Here is a 17,489-nt window from a genome sequence, read left to right as displayed (position 1 = left end):
AGAGAGGTAGACTCACTTCCAGTGGGGTTTAAACCCTTCCCACCTTTTGAGAGGAGGTGAATTTTCCCATCTATTGAACGCATTCAGCCAACCTGAGTCCTGTGCCCATTCTCAGCCAGATGCTGCAGCATTAGGAATGAAGTTCAGAGGGACAGAATTGGTATCTTGAGGTTTCAGGCAGATCAACCTTCTGGAGTACCCAAGACAGAGACAGCTCTTGAGCTGCCTCTGCTGGCCTCCTTACCACTTCCTTTTCATCTCTGTACAGAAGCTAGTGGAGTGGGTTCTAGAAGGAGAGACAGACACAATCTGTTTTAATTTCTTCCCTTTCCATGATGTAAACCAGGCAGATGGCAAGAAACATTGGGTGATGGATCAAGCACCTGCATCAAGTTGCTCAAGGAGAATCATGTTTCAAAGTAAGGCTGCCTAAAACAAACCAGATGGGTCAACTAATTGAACATGACCAAGGGGTTATTTCTGCTTTGCTTAGATTTTCAGGAGGGATTGATATAAACTCCAGGAATTTAAGCTAGCTGTAGTAGGCTAAGGAAATGGAAGTGTCAGCTGGCCATGGTGCTACTCAGCTTTAATCCCAGCACCGAGAGCCAGAGGCAGGTAGCTGCATACTCTTCCAAAGCATCAGTGATTCAAACCTGCAGAGATGGCAGATTAATAGCACCAACAAAAATAATGAACACTTAAGAGAGTTCTAGGGAAGTGATCAGGAGGACTTGAAGCATAACCCGTTTAACTTAACAACAACCCAGTGAAGTAAATGGATTCTTCCCACACTCACTTTAGAGGTGAGGAATTCAACTTCTTCTAGCTAACTAGCTAATGCTAGAGCCAATTTGCAGGCAAGAATCTTAGCACCCAATAACCTTTGGCATTACACATTTGTTCTGCATTGTCTAGACAATGGTTGTGATGGTTATACTTTCAGTTTTGTTACTTGATTAAATACATAGATTAAATATAAATATATAGCAAGGCAAAGTAAAAGAATAAGTAACAAAATAGCCAACAAAACACCACCAAATTAGATGCTCAAACCATCCAGCAGAAGAAGCTGGGGAGAAGATTCAATTGTTAAGAATACCATCTGTCTTTGCAAAGGCCACAGGGTTTGGCTCCCAGTATGCATATGGTGTTTCAAAACTATCTGAAACTCCAGTTCCAATGGATCTAATGTCCTCTTCAGTCCTCTGCAGGCACTAGGCATGCATGTGGTATGCATACATACATTAAGGAAAAACCTCATATGCATAAAATAAAAGTAAATATATCTTTAAAAATTTCATAAAAGAAGCAGGGTCAATAATAAAGAAAAACAGCAGAAATAGACTGAAGTAGTTCTTCTGAGGCAGTTAGCCTGTGTTCTGAATAGAGATTTGGGTAGTGCAGCATCTCTTTGAGTGAGTCTTACACGTAAAAGAACAAATAACAGCAGAGATATAACAATCAAATCAGGGGCTTGGACACAGAGAGCAAAAACCGACTGCAGTAGTCCCTTTGAGGCAGCCAGAAGCAATCCCCCATAGATTCCAGGTAGAGCAGAGTGTCCTGTCTGCAGAGCCTTCCAAGTCAAAGGAAAACCAGCCCCAGATACAGACAAGATCAACAAATTAGGCACTCAAAACACCCAGCAGAAACCAACTGGGGAAGCTGCGCCAGTCAGCTGGCATTCCTGAATGATGAGTTTCCCACGGGTGGATTTCTGGCTTCTCTTCTACCCCTATAGGCACTTTTATATCATGTGATAAACAATGGCAACCTCTGTTGCAGATGGTTCATCTTTAACTATTTCCCCTCTTTCTCACAGAGTTAGGAGACACAGCCCATCCCCAGACAAGGGACCTTAGAGGGCACACTGAGACAAATAAGCTTGTGGGTCTGAAATAGGATAGGGACAGTTCTGCCCCAAGAGCCAGATTCTCAGTGAACTGAAATAACACACTTTACATATGTAATGCACATCATAACTCTATGTGGCCCTCCTCATTTAAACGCCCTCTCAGACTGCCTCTGCACAAGAGGCAGTTATCCCCTTTCTATGGTTTCCTGCATACTAGAAATGACTCCCAGACTGTCAGACATTTCTGACCTCAGATTTACCTTCGCTGACATTTCTCTTGAGGACAGTGGACGTGAATAGCAATGCAGATTATTTAAGATAGCAAACCTAAAAATAATTTCTCTTTAGTTTTGACATTCATCGCTGATCTTGTTATTGTTCTAGCAGACTCTTGTTTCTAATTGTGTGAGGCTTCACAAAACACCCACGGAGTCATGGCTGGCTGGTGGCCCGGGACATCTGGATGTGGTTGGAAGGATTTCTGGGTTAGGGATTCTGACCTTGGATTCAATTTTTGCTGTGTAGGCTAATAAAAATTATGTTACAATAATGTTTCTCATTGGTCATTTTAATAGCCAATCAAAGCATTGCTAAACACAGTTGTACAATGGATAGAAGAGGAGATATGAGAGACAGACAGGTCAGACTCCTGCAGCTTTTGAGAGTTCCATACATGCTAACCTAGAGATTTAGGGTCAAATGGTCACGGTAGACTCAACACCATAGTTGAAATCCACAGAGGCAGGCGGATTTCTGAGTTCAAGGCCAGCCTGGTCTACAAAGTGAGTTCCAGGACAGCCAGGGCTATACAGAGAAACCCTGTCTCAGAAAAAAAAAGTTATGAATAAATCTGGATATCCTGCTGGACTGGGCGTCTCATCTATGACTTTCTATAAATGATAGTGGAATGATTTATTTAGTGTTTTTTTAAAAGAAATAACATATACTTAAAATATGATGTTTCATTCCCCCCCTAACTCTTGCTAAAAGAACACTCACAGTTTAAAGATACTTTGCTGTCTTCTGGATGCTTGAATTGGAGAGGAGAGGGCAAATGAACTAACTCTTGCAGGCTTGGTCCCTCACTGTGGAATGCAGACAACAAAAGAAAAATTTGATGAGGACTCCATAGAGAATGTGGAGAAGCTTCTAGAAAAGATCTGGCACAAAGGAACACTGGGGGTAGTCTTACTTGTGTTTTCACTTGGAAGGCTTAGGTTGATTATCCTCTTAGTATTCATCTTTCTTTCTTGGAAAATTCAGCCCTTGACTGGTCCAACACTTCAAGTGCTTTGGCCTGTGTGCTTGCTATCTTCCTGAGGTCCCAGTGTACATTGTGTGCTGGGTGGGTATGATAGATATAGCTACAGATTACTTTATTTAGCCATAATCTATATCTATCTATCTATCTATCTATCTATCTATCTATCTATCTATCTATCTATCTACCTACCTACCTACCTACCTATCATCTGTCTGTCTGTCTGTCTACATTTTCTGTCTCTATTATCCATGTATCTATAATATCTAACTTCCTCTCCTTTCCTCCATTCCCTCCTACCACCCTCACTCCTTTCCCTTATCTTTCCACCCCTCCTTTTTCAGCCCTCTCTCCCTCTTTCTTCTTTCTTTCTAGTTTGTATCTACTTATCGCAATATCTTTATATTACTATTTCACGTGGGCTTGCAATTATCTTTATGCCACTGCACTGGCTATATATATTTCTGGGTTGAAATCTCAGTTTAACCACTTACCAACTGTATTAATTTTGGGTGAGGCCCTCAATTTCTCTGATGAATATCTCTTTGCATAAATGGAGGTAATGACACTAGATACCTAGTGTCATTCATAATATTAGGAATAGTATTAGGGAAAGCTAAACCATGATGGCAGTCACAAAGAAAGTAACTCATCATATTGAGATGTAACTTTCACATCTACATTGACGTGACACCCTTAGGCTCCACCTGCATAGTGACTGTAGTAGCTTCTTTTCCTAGTCATGAAGGCCTTCACCTTGATTTATGTCAGCTTTCTTGAAGTGAATTAATTTTATATGTTTGCATTATTACATATTTCAATTAGACATTGTGAAATAAAGTCCCCTGATTTATAGCTTATCGTGTTGGTACTTTTTGCTCTATGAATATTTTTCTTTGGTGTCTTTCCATCAGTCTGGCAGTCTGTTTACTCAAGGCTGCTGAATCACCTCTGGATTTAGTGATTACATTGTGTACTCTTTTTTCCAGCTACTTATGATCTCAGCTTTGATTCCTGGGAGACGTGTTATTTGCCTATCCACTGGCTCTGTTTCTTTTACAAGATAGAGTAGCTTGCTAAATCCTTCCTGAATGTGACATGATATCTTGTCAAAGGCTTTTTGTGAGTCTGAGTATAAGAACTCTTGTTAGTTTCTCGGTGTCGTGTTTATCCCCTAAGAGCAGCTAAGTGAATTAACAGAGACATTTTTGTTTTACATAGACATTCTTGCTTTCTCCCCATTATTGCATTTTGTGAAGTATTTAAGGATCCTACATTTAATGCAGATGAGGTGATCTTGACAGTTTCTATGGCTACTCATGAGCTCTTTTTAAAATGGTAGGCACACGGCTGACCTTGTCCAGCTCTGAGTCAACATGCTACCATGAACTTAGGTTAATATTTCCCAGACTTCATGCTTCCTGGTGATTCAGGGGAACAGACTCAACATTACTGAGTTTGTCTGTGTAGAGGATACAGTACTGAGTGAGTCTGTTCAGAGATACAGTACTGAGTGTGTCTCTTTAAAGCACCCTGGATACTTGCCATGCATTGTTCTCCTTTCTCCAAAAATCTATTGTGTGGGATTAGGACTTTCGGAAGAGGATGTTTTCCAGGCATCCTGCTCTCTCTTACCTTCAATTGGATAGGAACTTTGAACCATGAAAATCTAGGAGTCCTACTGATTGTAGAGCTGGCTTTCTGCCTTTGATGTGTTGAAAGAGATTCTTTCCCTGAATGAAACAGCAGCCATTTTAATGAATGTCTTTAACACAGGCTTCCTCCAGAGGCAGATAGATAAGCTTCAAAACCGAGCACTTTAATGTTCCACATAAAAACTGTCTGGTGCAGAGACTGCCCTAGTTCTGACACTGTGAAGGTCAACTCTATCACAGGAAATGAGTGATCACTGTATTGTTAAATTTTGAAAAGTATCTTAGGTCGAGGGATCATTACTTTACTTGAAAAGTATCAATATCTTTGCTCTATAAGAAAACTGGTTCATTTCCAAAATTTATTTTTAAATCAATTACTGTTTTCTATGAAGGTGATTTTAACAGGCTTGAAAATACTCCTGATTTAGAAACTATACCTCATGCTACAAGACAGCAAGAGGGCTATCTTGTAAAACTGAAAGACTCTCCTTCTAAAAGATGGTTTCTTGTTCCTTGCTGGCCACAGAGTTAGATGTAAACGGTGGGTAGCATAGATGCATGGAGAGAGAAACCAACACTATTTCACTATTGCCAGGACATGTTTATGATTCACTGAGATAAAACCAGACAAAGGAAAAAGGTCAGCCCTTGTAGGGAAAGAAAAATGCTTATTTCTGTGGTGAGCATTTTTCTGAGGGAAGTGTTTTAGTGTCCCCGAGAGCCCAGGCTCCCTGGAATCACCTGGCTGTTTTGTGATCACTGATGCAACAGATTTTTCTTCCTTACTTTCCAGTTGCCTACTTCCTTTTAGTCTGAATTTGACCCCAGAATTTATGAGAAACAGCTAATGATTAGATTAAATGAGATCAATGCAGGGTGCTCAGCCTGCTGGAGGCCAGCCTTTGACATTCCTCTCTGCAGTGGAAAGGTCTGTGGTTGATGTGGTCCAAGGCCTGAGGATTTCATTCCAAAACAGGAGGGATAAATGGAATCTTTCCTGTTTTGCTCTTGTAAGTGGTAAAGTTTTGATTTCATAAAGCTGATCAATGACCTTAGACCTGGTCACCCTGAACACTCTCTATTCTGCCTCTAAAAACTGAAGCGTGCTTCCTTTGTCTTCTTACAAATTATCTTGTAGTACCTATGCATTGTTGGGTTCATCTCTTCATGAAAGCCTCTGTTCACATAGGAACACAAAATGTCTCCCAATGGGGCAGCAGAGACAAAAGGGCAGCACATAATCAAAGTAACTAAATAAATTAGAAGCATACTGGATAGTCCTGGCATCTATAGTTTCCTCATACTGTACCTCAATGTACCCAGAATTGAAGAGCTCTGAAGATGAGAGCACACTAAACTGGTGTGCTGTGGAACATCCTGAGGAGAGAGGCATCAGATCTGATGGAGAGAAGATGGATTAATGGAATGGATGCTTGCCTTATCAGTGCTATCTTCTTACTCCAGCCAGAACATATTTTACTTTGTTATCCCTATGCTCTCTCTCAGTAGTTCTTTATCTTTGTTTGCCTATGGAATCCATCACCAGCCTTCTTACCTGAGTTCAGAGAGGGATGGCTTAGGGATGTTGGAGAAGTGACTCAGGTCATGGTCTCTAGAAGTTAGCAAGATCCCAGGTAAAATGGCAAGCAGAGGTTGCAGTGGGTAGGTATGGAAGAGAAAGGGAGAGATACAGGTAGACAAACAAGAGATGGTGATGCTGTTGGGCATGAAGAAATGAGAAGTGGGAGAGAGCAAACCCAGATGGGGGATTGTCACAGGTGTTTCTGATGAATTGTGTCTGGTTAGAGCTATAATCTTAGCTTGCCTTATGTCCCTGGAGAAGGGAGGAGATGGGGGAAGAAAGGAGTACACTGGTCCATTCCAATGGGAAGGCAAGAGCAAAAAAATCCTGTGATTAATTATCTCCACAAAGTCCCTTCTCAAGGTTGGAAACCAGGGTGGAGCTTGGCAAAGGTACAACTCTGTAGTTGTCCAGAGAGAAATGACTTCCTATTTTGAACTGCCCATCTGCCCAGAGCATGGTCCTCCCTTTGGCATCCCACTTTCCCTAGAGTGTTTTTTTCTCTGTCATCATGGCAATTCCCATCTGTACACACTAGACCAGGCAGCAGCTCAGACTGCGCTGCAGATCATCAGGCACTGGGCAGGGCTAAGATGTCTTAATGTTATAGTAGTTTCAGCAACGAGAACTAGGATATCTGAATGAATCCCCTAGCTCCCACACATGTGTGAGGGCCTCAGAAAATAGCCATAAGAATCCTAATCTATGTAATTCTTTTAACTGTATGTTAGTGAGACAATGTGGGCAGGACACCCTAAAAAAAGGAGAACTGAATACATGCTCTTGATGGCTTGGTCGTTATCTTGCATGACCATATGTACACCAGAATCATAGGTCTTAAGAGTGGACTGATTCTAATTAATTTTCTCAATTTATTATTCATTAGGTTAGTAAATGTTTATTGCAGGGTAGTGTGTGCTTCCAGGTATTGACCTAAGAACTTGGTGATGATGATCAGATAGCAAAAGAGTTAAACATTCTTCTCTGCATACAACTTACATTCTAGGGAAAGGAAATAGATGATAATTATGTTAAGGTAATTGTATACTGTATTCAAAACTGATAAATCTAATAGGGAAAATTAGAAGAGGAAAGAAAATGTGGGGGCTGGTATGGAACTTTAGAGGGACTGATGTGAAAAGGTTTATTTGGTGCAGAGAAGTCAACCTTGTGGGCATGGGGGAACATGTGAGAATCAGAAGAAAGGCCTCTGCAGAGGCAGTGGAGTGGGGAACAGACCTGCCTGGCCTGCTTGTGGCACTGTGATGAAACCAGCATTTCAGAAGAGTGACATAGGGCAAGAGGGTGGTGAGTGAACAGTAGAAAGTACCTTCTGAGAGACTGGGGATTAGATTTTTATGTGAAGACTGAGGGCTGGGATAACACTCAAGTTTCCTTCCCATTGCTGTGTTGAGAGTAGAGTAGATCTTAAAGGACTAGGGAAGAACTCAGGGGGAGAGAGGTTGGGAAATTCTATTACAGCTATCTGGGTAGGAAAATGACTTGGATCAGATTAGCTGCAGATTCATGAAAAAATGTTGGATTATGATATACATTAATGCCATTGAAATTAGAATTTCCTAATGGGCTGGATATGGTGTGGGGGGAAAAGGGAGGTGTGGTTACCTCATAATAGGAAGCTTCATATAGACAAAGGTTTAGAATCACAATCAGGAATTTTAGTCAGAATGTACTAAGTTTCAAATTCCTGCCAGACAGCTAGCACACTAGTCTATGTGCAGTTTGCCATATACTATGCACATCATGAGAGAGGTATAAGTATAGTCAGCAATTATTCTCATTAAACTGATGGGGTTCACTCTGGAAACTTGAGCTCTGGTATATTCAAATGTTAGTTTACCAACTCAAGAGGAGACCAGAATGGAAGACTGAGTGAGAATCTATGGGCTGGGTTTTATCTGAGACCATTGGTTGGCTTCTACCTCCCAGTTTTCACATTTACATAATTATAAAATATAGATTATTTTATGCTACATAGGATATGTATATTAGTATACTAATAGTATATTGGTATGACTTTCTTTTTTTTTATATTTTTTTTATTACTTATTTTCCTCAATTACATTTCCAATGCTATACCAAAAGTCCCCCATACTCCCACCCCCAATTCCCTACACACCCATTCCCATTCTTTTGGCCCTGGCATTCCCCTGTATTGGGGCATATAAAGTTTGCAAGTCCAATGGGCCTCTCTTTCCAGTGATGGCCGACTAGGTCATCTTTCGATACATATGCAGCTAGAGACAAGAGCTCCGGGGTACTGGTTAGTTCATCATGTTGTTCCCCCTATAGGGTTGCAGATCCCTTTAACTCCTTGGGTACTTTCTCTAGCTTCTCCATTGGGAGCCCTGTGATACATCCAATAGCTGACTGTGAGCATCCACTTCTGTGTTTGCTAGGCCCTGGCATAGTCACACAAGAGACAGCTATATCTGGGTCCTTTCACCAAAATCTTGCTAGTGTATGCAATGGTGTCAGCATTTGGAAGCTGATTATGGGATGGATTCCTGGATATGGCAGTCTCTAGATGGTCCATCCTTTCATCACAGCTCCAAACTTTGTCTCTGTAACTCCTTCCATGAGTGTTTTGTTCCCAATTCTAAGAAGGGGCACAGTGTCCACACTTTGGTCTTCATTCTTCTTGAGTTTCATGCATTTAGCAAATTGTATCTTATATCTTGGGTATCCTAAGTTTTGGGCTAATATCCACTTATCAGTGAATACATATTGTGTGAGTTCCTTTGTGATTGTGTTACCTCACTCAAGGTGATGCCCTCCAGGTCCATCCATTTGGCTAGGAATTTTATAAATTCATTCTTTTTAATAGCTGAGTAGTACTCCATTATGTAAATGTACCATAATTTCTGTATCCATTCCTCCGTTGAGGGGCATCTGGGTTCTTTCCAGCTTCTGGCTATTATAAATAAGGCTGCTATGAAGCTAGTGGAGCATGTGTCCTTCTTACCAGTTGGGACATCTTCTGGATATATGCCCAGGAGAGGTATTGCTGGATCCTCTGGTAGTACTATGTCCAATTTTCTGAGGAACCACCAGACTGATTTCCAGAGTGGTTGTACAGGCTTGCAATCCCACCAACAATGGAGGAGTGTTCCTCTTTCTTCACATCCTCGCCAGCATCTGCTGTCACCTGAATTTTTTATCTTAGCCATTCTGACTGGTGTGAGGTGGAATCTCAGGGTTGTTTTGATTTGCATTTCCCTGATGATTAAGGATGTTGAACATTTTTTCAGGTGCTTCTCTGCCTTTCGGTATTCCTCAGGTGAGAATTCTTTGTTCAGTTCTGAGCCCCATTTTTTAATGGGGTTATTTGATTTTCTGGAGTCCACCTTCTTGAGTTCTTTATATATATTGGATATTAGCCCCTTAACTGATTTAGGAAAGGTAAAGATCCTTTCCCAATCTGTTGGTGTTTTTTTTTTGTCATATTGATGGTGTCTTTTGCCTTGCAGAAGCTTTGCAGTTTCATGAGGTCCCACTTGTCAATTCTCGATCTTACAGCACAAGCCATTGCTGTTCTATTCAAGAATTTTCCCCCTGTACCCATATCTTCAAGGCTTTTCCCCACTTTCTCCTCTATAAGTTTCAGTGTTTCTGGTTTTATGTGAAGTTCCTTGATCCACTTAGACTTGACCTTAGTACAAGGAGATAGGAATGGATTGATTCACATTCTTTTACATGATAACAACCAGTTGTGCCAGCACCATTTGTTGAAAATACTGTCTTTCTGCCACTGGATGGTTTTAGCTCCCTTGTCTAAGATCAAGTGACCGTAGGTGTGTGCGTTAATTTCTGGGTCTTCAATTCTATTCCATTGGTCTACTTGTCTGTCACTATACCAGTACCATGCAGTTTTTATCACAATTGCTCTGTAGTAAAGCTTTAGGTCCGGCATGGTGATTCCACCAGAGGTTCTTTTATCCTTGAGAAGAGTTTTTGCTATCCTAGGTTTTTTGTTATTCCAGATGAATTTGCAGATTGCACTTTCTAATTCGTTGAAGAATTGAGTTGGAATTTTGATGGGGATTGCATTGAATCTGTAGATTGCTTTTGGCAAGATAGCCATTTTTACAATGTTGATCCTGCCAATCCATGAGCATGGGAGATCTTTCCATCTTCTGAGATCTTCTATAATTTCTTTCTTCAGAGACTTGAAGTTTTTATTATACAGATCTTTCACTTCCTTAGTTAGTGTCACGCCAAGATATTTTATATTATTTGTGAGTATTGTGAAGGGTGTTGTTTCCCTAATTTCTTTCTCAGCCTGTTTATTCTTTGTGTAGAGAAAGGCCATTGATTTATTTGAGTTAATTTTATATCCAGCTACTTCACCGAAGCTGTTTATCAGGTTTAGGAGTTCTCTGGTGGAATTTTTAGGGTCACTTATATATACTATCATATCATCTGCAAAAAGTGATATTTTGACTTCATCTTTTCCAATTTGTATCCCTTTGATCTCCTTTTGTTGTCGAATTGCTCTGGCTAGGACTTCAAGTACAATGTTGAATAGGTATGGAGAAAGTGGACAGCCTTGTCTAGTCCCTGATTTTAGAGGGATTGCTTCAAGCTTCTCACCATTTACTTTGATGTTGGCTACTGGTTTGCTGTAGATTGCTTTTATCATGTTTAGGTATGGGCCTTGAATTCCTGATCTTTCCAAGACTATTATCATGAATGGGTGTTGGATCTTGTCAAATGATTTTTCTGCATCTAATGAGATGATCATGTGGTTTTTGTTTTTGAGTTTGTTTATATACGGGATTACGTTGATGGATTTCCGTATATTGAACCATCCCTGCATCCCTGGGATGAAACCTACTTGGTCAGGATGGATGATTGTTTTGATGTGTTCTTGGATTAGGTTAGCAAGAACTTTATTGAGGATTTTTGCATCAATATTCATAAGGGATATTGGTCTGAAGTTTTCTATCTTTGTTGGGTCTTTTTGTGGTTTAGGTATCAGAGTAATTGTGGCTTCATAGAATGAGTTGGGTAGAGTACCTTCTGTTTCTATTTTGTGGAATAGTTTGTGAAGAACTGGGATTAGATCTTCTTTGAAGGTCTGATAGAACTCTGCACTAAACCCATCTGGTCCTGGGTTTTTTTTTGGTTGGGAAACTATTAATGACTGCTTCTATTTCTTTGGGGACTATAGGGCTGTTTAGATCATTAACCTGATCTTGATTCAACTTTGGTACCTGGTATCTGTCTAGGAACTTCTCCATTTCATCCAGGTTCTCCAGTTTTGTTGAGTATAGCCTTTGGTAGAAGGATCTGATGGTTTTTGGATGTCTTCAGGATCTGTTGTTATGTCTCCTTTTTCATTTCTGATTTTGTTAATTAGAATGCTTTCCCTGTGCCCTCTAGTGAGTCTGGCTAAGGGTTTATCTATCTTGTTGATTTTCTCAAAGAACCAGCTCCTTGATTGGTTGATTCTTTGAATAGTTCTTCTTGTTTCCACTTGGTTGATTTCACCCCTGAGTTTCATTATTTCCTGCCGTCTACTCCTCTTGGGTGAATTTGCTTCCTTTTGTTCTAGTGCTTTTAGGTGTGTTGTCAAGCTGCTAATGTGTGCTATCTCTAGTTTCTTTTTGGAGGCACTCAGAGCTATGAGTTTTCCTCTTAGAAATGCTTTCATTGTGTCCCATAAGTTTGGGTATGTTGTGGCTTCATTTTCATTGAACTCTAAAAAGTCCTTAATTTCTTTCTTTATTTCTTCCTTGACCAAGGTATCATTGAGAAGAGTGTTGTTCAGTTTCCATGTGAATGTTGGCTTTCTATTATTTATTTTGTTATTGAAGATAAGCCTTAGTCCATGGTGATCTGATAGGATGCATGGGACAATTTCAATATTTTTGTATCTGTTGAGGCCTGTTTTGTGACCAATTATGTGGTCAATTTTGGAGAAGGTACCATGAGGTGCTGAGAAGAAGGTATATCCTTTTGTTTTAGGATAGAATGTTCTGTAGATATCTGCCAGATCCATTTGATTCATAACTTCTGTTAGTTTCACTGTGTCCTTGTTTAGTTTCTGTTTCCATGATCTGTCCATTGGTGAAAGTGGTGTGTTGAAGTCTCCCACTATTATTGTGTGAGGTGCAATGTGTGCTTTGAGCTTTACTAAAGTTTCTTTAATGAATGTGGTGCCTTTGTATTTGGAGCATAGATATTCAGGATTGATAGTTCCTCTTGGAGGATTTTACCTTTGATGAGTATGAAGTGCCCCTCCCTGTCTTTTTTGATGACTTTGGGTTGGAAGTCAATCTTTTCAGATATTAGAATGGCTACTCCAGCTTGTTTCTTCATACCATTTGCTTGGAAAATTGTTTTCCAGCCATTCATTCTGGGATAGTGTCTATCTTTTTCTCTGAGATGAGTTTCCTGTAAGCAGCAAAATGTTGGGTCTTGTTTGTGTAGCCAGTTTGTTAGTCTATGTCTTTTTATTGGGGAGTTGAGTCCATTGATATTAAGAGATATTAAGGAAAAGCAATTGTTGCTTCCTTTTAGTTTTGTTGTTAAAGTTGGCATTCTGTTCTTGTGGCTGTCTTCTTTTAGGTTTGTTGAGGGATTACCTTCTTGTTTTTTCTAGGTCGTGGTTCCAGTCCTTGTATTGGTTTTTTTTCTGTTATTATCCTTTGAAGGACTGGATTCGTGGAAAGATAATGTTTGAATTTGGTTTTGTAGTGGAATACTTTGGTTTCTCCATCTATGGTAATTGAGAGTTTGGCTGGGTATAGTAGCCTGGGCTGGAATTTGTATTCTTTTAGTGTCTGTATAACATCCGTCCAGGATCTTCTGGCTTTCATAGTCTCTGGTGAAAAATCTGGTGTAATTCTGATAGGCTTGCCTTTATATGTTACTTGGCCTTTTTCTCTTACTGCTTTTAGTATTCTATCTTCATTTAGTGCATTTGTCATTCTGACTATTATGTGTCGGGAGGTATTTCTTTTCTGGTCCAGTCTATTTGGAGTTCTGTAGGCTTCTTGTATGTTCATGGGGATCTCTTTCTTTAGATTTGGGAAGTTTTCTTCTATAATTTTGTTGAAGATGTTTGCTGGTCCTTTGAGTTGAAAATCTTCATTCTCATCCACTTCCTTTATCCGTAGGTTTGGTCTTCTCATTGTGTCCTGGATTTCCTGGATGTTTTGAGTTAGGATATTTTTGCATTTTCCATTTTCTTTGATTGTTGTGCCGATGTTCTCTATGGAATCTTCTGCACCTGAGATTCTCTCTTCCATCTCTTGTATTCTGTTGCTGATGCTGGTATCTATGGTTCCAGATTTCTTTCTTAGGGTTTCTATCTCCAGTGTTGCCTCATTTTGGGTTTTCTTTATTGTGTCTACTTCCCTTTTTAGGTCTAGTATGGTTTTGTTCATTTCCATCACCTGTTTGGATGTGTTTTCCTGTTTTTCTTTAAGGACTTCTACCTGTTTGGTTGTCTTTTTCTGTTTTTCTTTGAGGACTTCTACCTGTTTGATTGTGTTATCCTGTTTTTCTTTAAGGACTTGTAACTCTTTAGCAATGTTCTTCTGTAATTCTTTAAGTGAGTTATTAAAGCCCTTCTTGATGTCCTCTACCATCATCACGAGATACACTTTTAAATCCAAGTCTAGCTTTTCGGGTGTGTTGGGGTGCACTGGACTCGGCGGAGTGGGAGTGCTGGGTTCTGATGATGGTGAGTGGTCTTGGTTTCTGTTAGTGAGATTCTTATGTTTACCTTTCGCCATCTGGTGATCTCTGGAGTTAGTTGTTATAGTTGTCTCTGTTTAGAGATTGTTCTTCTGGTGATTCTGATTACCGTCTATCAGCAGACCTGGGAGACAGGCTCTCTCCTCTGAGTTTCAGTGGTTAGAGCACTCTCTGCTGGCAAGCTCTCCTCTTACAGGGAAGGTGCACAGATATCTGGTGTTTGGACCTCCTCCTGGCCGAAGAAGAAGGCCCAAGACAGGACCTTTCCCAGATGCTGTGTTGCTTTGGCAGGTCACAGAAGCTGTCAGCTTCTGTGGTGCACACTCTCACCTGTGCAGACTATGTTCCTAAGTTCGGCGGAATCACGGAACCAAGATGGCACTCCCTGCTCCTGAGTCAGAGGGCTCCCATGCCAGGCGGACCACTGTCCTCTGGCTGGGAGGGTGCCGGATGTCTGCGGCCCAAAATGGGTGCTGCCTCAGCGGCTCTGTGGCTCCCGCCTGTCCCAGAAGCTGTCTGCCTCTGTGGTGCACACTCTCACCTGTGCAGACTAAGTTCCTCTGGTATGACTTTCTTTGTTGGCAATAAACAATGGTGTCAGACTCTACCCAGTTCATATGGCAAGGTCATGTGTCAGATTGAATGAGAGTGGATGAGTCCATCTCCCCCTTCCACCCAGTGGAAATGAGGGCACACCAAAAGGCCCTTGATGGAAAAACATTCTAAAACAAAAATGGTGGCTTCTGAAGTTCTTGGTTCTTGTGCCAAAATTTGCCAATGTTTCGGCTACATGTACTCTATGTGCTGCTTCTTTTGCACATGCGTGTATTTGCACATGGTTATGTTTTCATATGGAAGAGGTTGGCACTGGGTATCTCCCTTAATTACTCACTTAGTTTCTTGAGATAGGAACTCTCATATAGCCTGGAGTTCACCAACTAGCCTGACAGGCTGTGAACTCTAGCCCTCCAACTCTGGGATTGTAAGCAGTACCTATTTGTTTATGTGGCTGTGGATCTGAATACAGGTCCTCATGTGTGCACAGCAATAATTTTTGTAGAGCCATCACCCTAGGCCCTATATGTAATTTTTAGTCCCCGATTCAAATGACTAAAACAAGTGAATAATGATTTGTGTCTAATACTTTTAGATTTGTAAATGAGATCTTGTTTATGGGAACACTTTGTAAAGTCTAAAATGCACACAAATCACACAATTATTGTTGGAGTGCACAGATACCACTGATGTATTTTCTAGTCTTGAGTGTCTTCCATCCACTCTTCCTAGGCATTAAACTTTCATAAGTTGGCATGCCCTTATTGTCATTCTTTTTCCACATAGTTTCCTGTAAGGTGAGAAGTGACTGGGTTGGGACACAGTCTGGACAAGCTTCCCTTGTAGTTAGAAGGTACAGATATAATGATTTCATTCACAAACAGCAACATAATTGCTTCAGAATTTTAGAAACAAAGCCAAGTGAATCTTGGACATAATTTTTGAGATGTATTAAATCTTGAGCTAAAGAAAAGTTTACCAGTGTCAGGAGTTTAGGATTTTCTACACAATGTTTTATTTGGCTGCAGGATGACTTCTTTTGAAGACTTTGTGTCAACAAATATATTTCCCTTCTTGGGCCCTGGCATTCCTCAGACTGGTGGTGCTGTTATCCTGCTTTATGGGACTGCTTTGAGTTTTCTCAGATAAGTGTTCATGTGGGATCTGTGTTTAAACAGAGGCTGGGGATCCTGACTGACATCACCCCCACATTCAGTAGCCATTTGTCACCAGATAGCTTGATGGGGCCCTGCTTTTGGGGAAGAGGGGAATGCTTTCTGATGAGCCAGATGAGCTAAGATGTTCCTTTATGTATATATGTATATAGTATGTATGTATGTATGTATGTATGTATGTATGTATGTGTGTATATATATATGTATGTATATATGTATATGTTAGGAGAAAAACCTAGGTTATTAAAAATGAATTAAATAAGGAAATCAATGACATAGAGACACATCATCATGGTGACTCCTGTTAAAACTTTAAAGGATTGTCATGGTTTGAATGAGAAATATCCTCCATAGTTAGTGAACACCCAGTTGGTGGTACCCTTTGGAGATGTTTAGGTGGTACAGCCTTGCTGCTGGAGGAAGTACATCACTGGGATGGGCTTTGAGATTAAAGGCATGGCAACACTTCCCTTTCATGTTCTCAGCCTTGTGTTTGTGGTAGAGCTGAGAGCTCCCTGCTCCTGCCATCATGCCTGCAGCTTGCTGCTGTCTCCTTTACCACGATGAACTCTTATCCCTCTGGAACTGTAAGAGGGAATAAACTCTTTCTTAAGTTGCCCTGGTTTTACCACAGAATAGAAAAGTGACTAGTGTTAGAATTCTCTAAAAATTCTAAAAGAGTCAATACATTTTAATAATGCACAAGCAGGGAAAACTGAATAAACAAACAAATGCAGAATTAAAATAGGCATAGCGGAGATTAAAAAATAATTTTAAAAACTATTTAAAAGTTAATAAAAGCTGATTTACCCAAAAAGAAGTAGAGGAGTTGAACATTAACATCTAGAAGGCCATCCTTTGTCCTGACTGCATTCAATGTAAATGGAAAAAAATTGCTCAACACACTAATGCATGCATTTTGCATAATTTAGATTTAAGGCATACTTTTAAGTTTATTATAATTGTCCACTTTTTGGAATTTCATTTGTATTATTTGGGGATGATGTGTCCTTTCAAATGAAGATAACAATCTACTTGTAAAGTTCATTTATATTGGAAGCAGTGAGGACAAAAGATGACCTTTTCAATGTTGATGTCATTCATGGTCATTATTGTATTCAACTCCTTTATTTCTTTTTGGGAAAATCAACATTTATTTTCAGATGTTTTTTCTGTATCTACAAATACTTTTAGATAATTTCTTACATTTAATAATAAAAATTAATGACATTAAGAAAATTCAGTGCTTTTAATTTTTGATTTTAAAACATTTATTTATTCATTTTAGTATATGAGTATTTTGTTAGCATGTGTGCCTATGCACCACATGTGTGCATGCTGTATGTGAAGGGCAGAAGAGGACATTGGTCCTTTGGGATTGGAGATAGAGAAGGTTATGATCTGCCATGTGAGGAAAGAACACAAAGGTCCTTGTATTCACAAATAGCACTAGGACAACCAGGAATGTGAAGCACGCAGGGCTGTCTTTTCAAAGAAACAGATGTACCAACTGGAACATGGGGAGGGAGAACTGTAGGAGCCGGAGGGGTTGAGGACACCACAAGAACACAACCCACACTTTCAACTAAACAGGGCTCAAAAGACTAAAAGGGGCTCACAGAGACTGAAGCAACAATCATGAAGCCTGTATGGTTCCTCGATAGGTTGTCAGCAT

This window comes from Mus caroli, unplaced genomic scaffold, assembly GCF_978045245.1.
Source record: "Mus caroli unplaced genomic scaffold, Mus_caroli_1 scaffold_7, whole genome shotgun sequence".
Taxonomy (NCBI): Eukaryota; Metazoa; Chordata; class Mammalia; order Rodentia; family Muridae; genus Mus; species Mus caroli.
Note: the sequence above shows the minus strand (reverse complement) of the source record.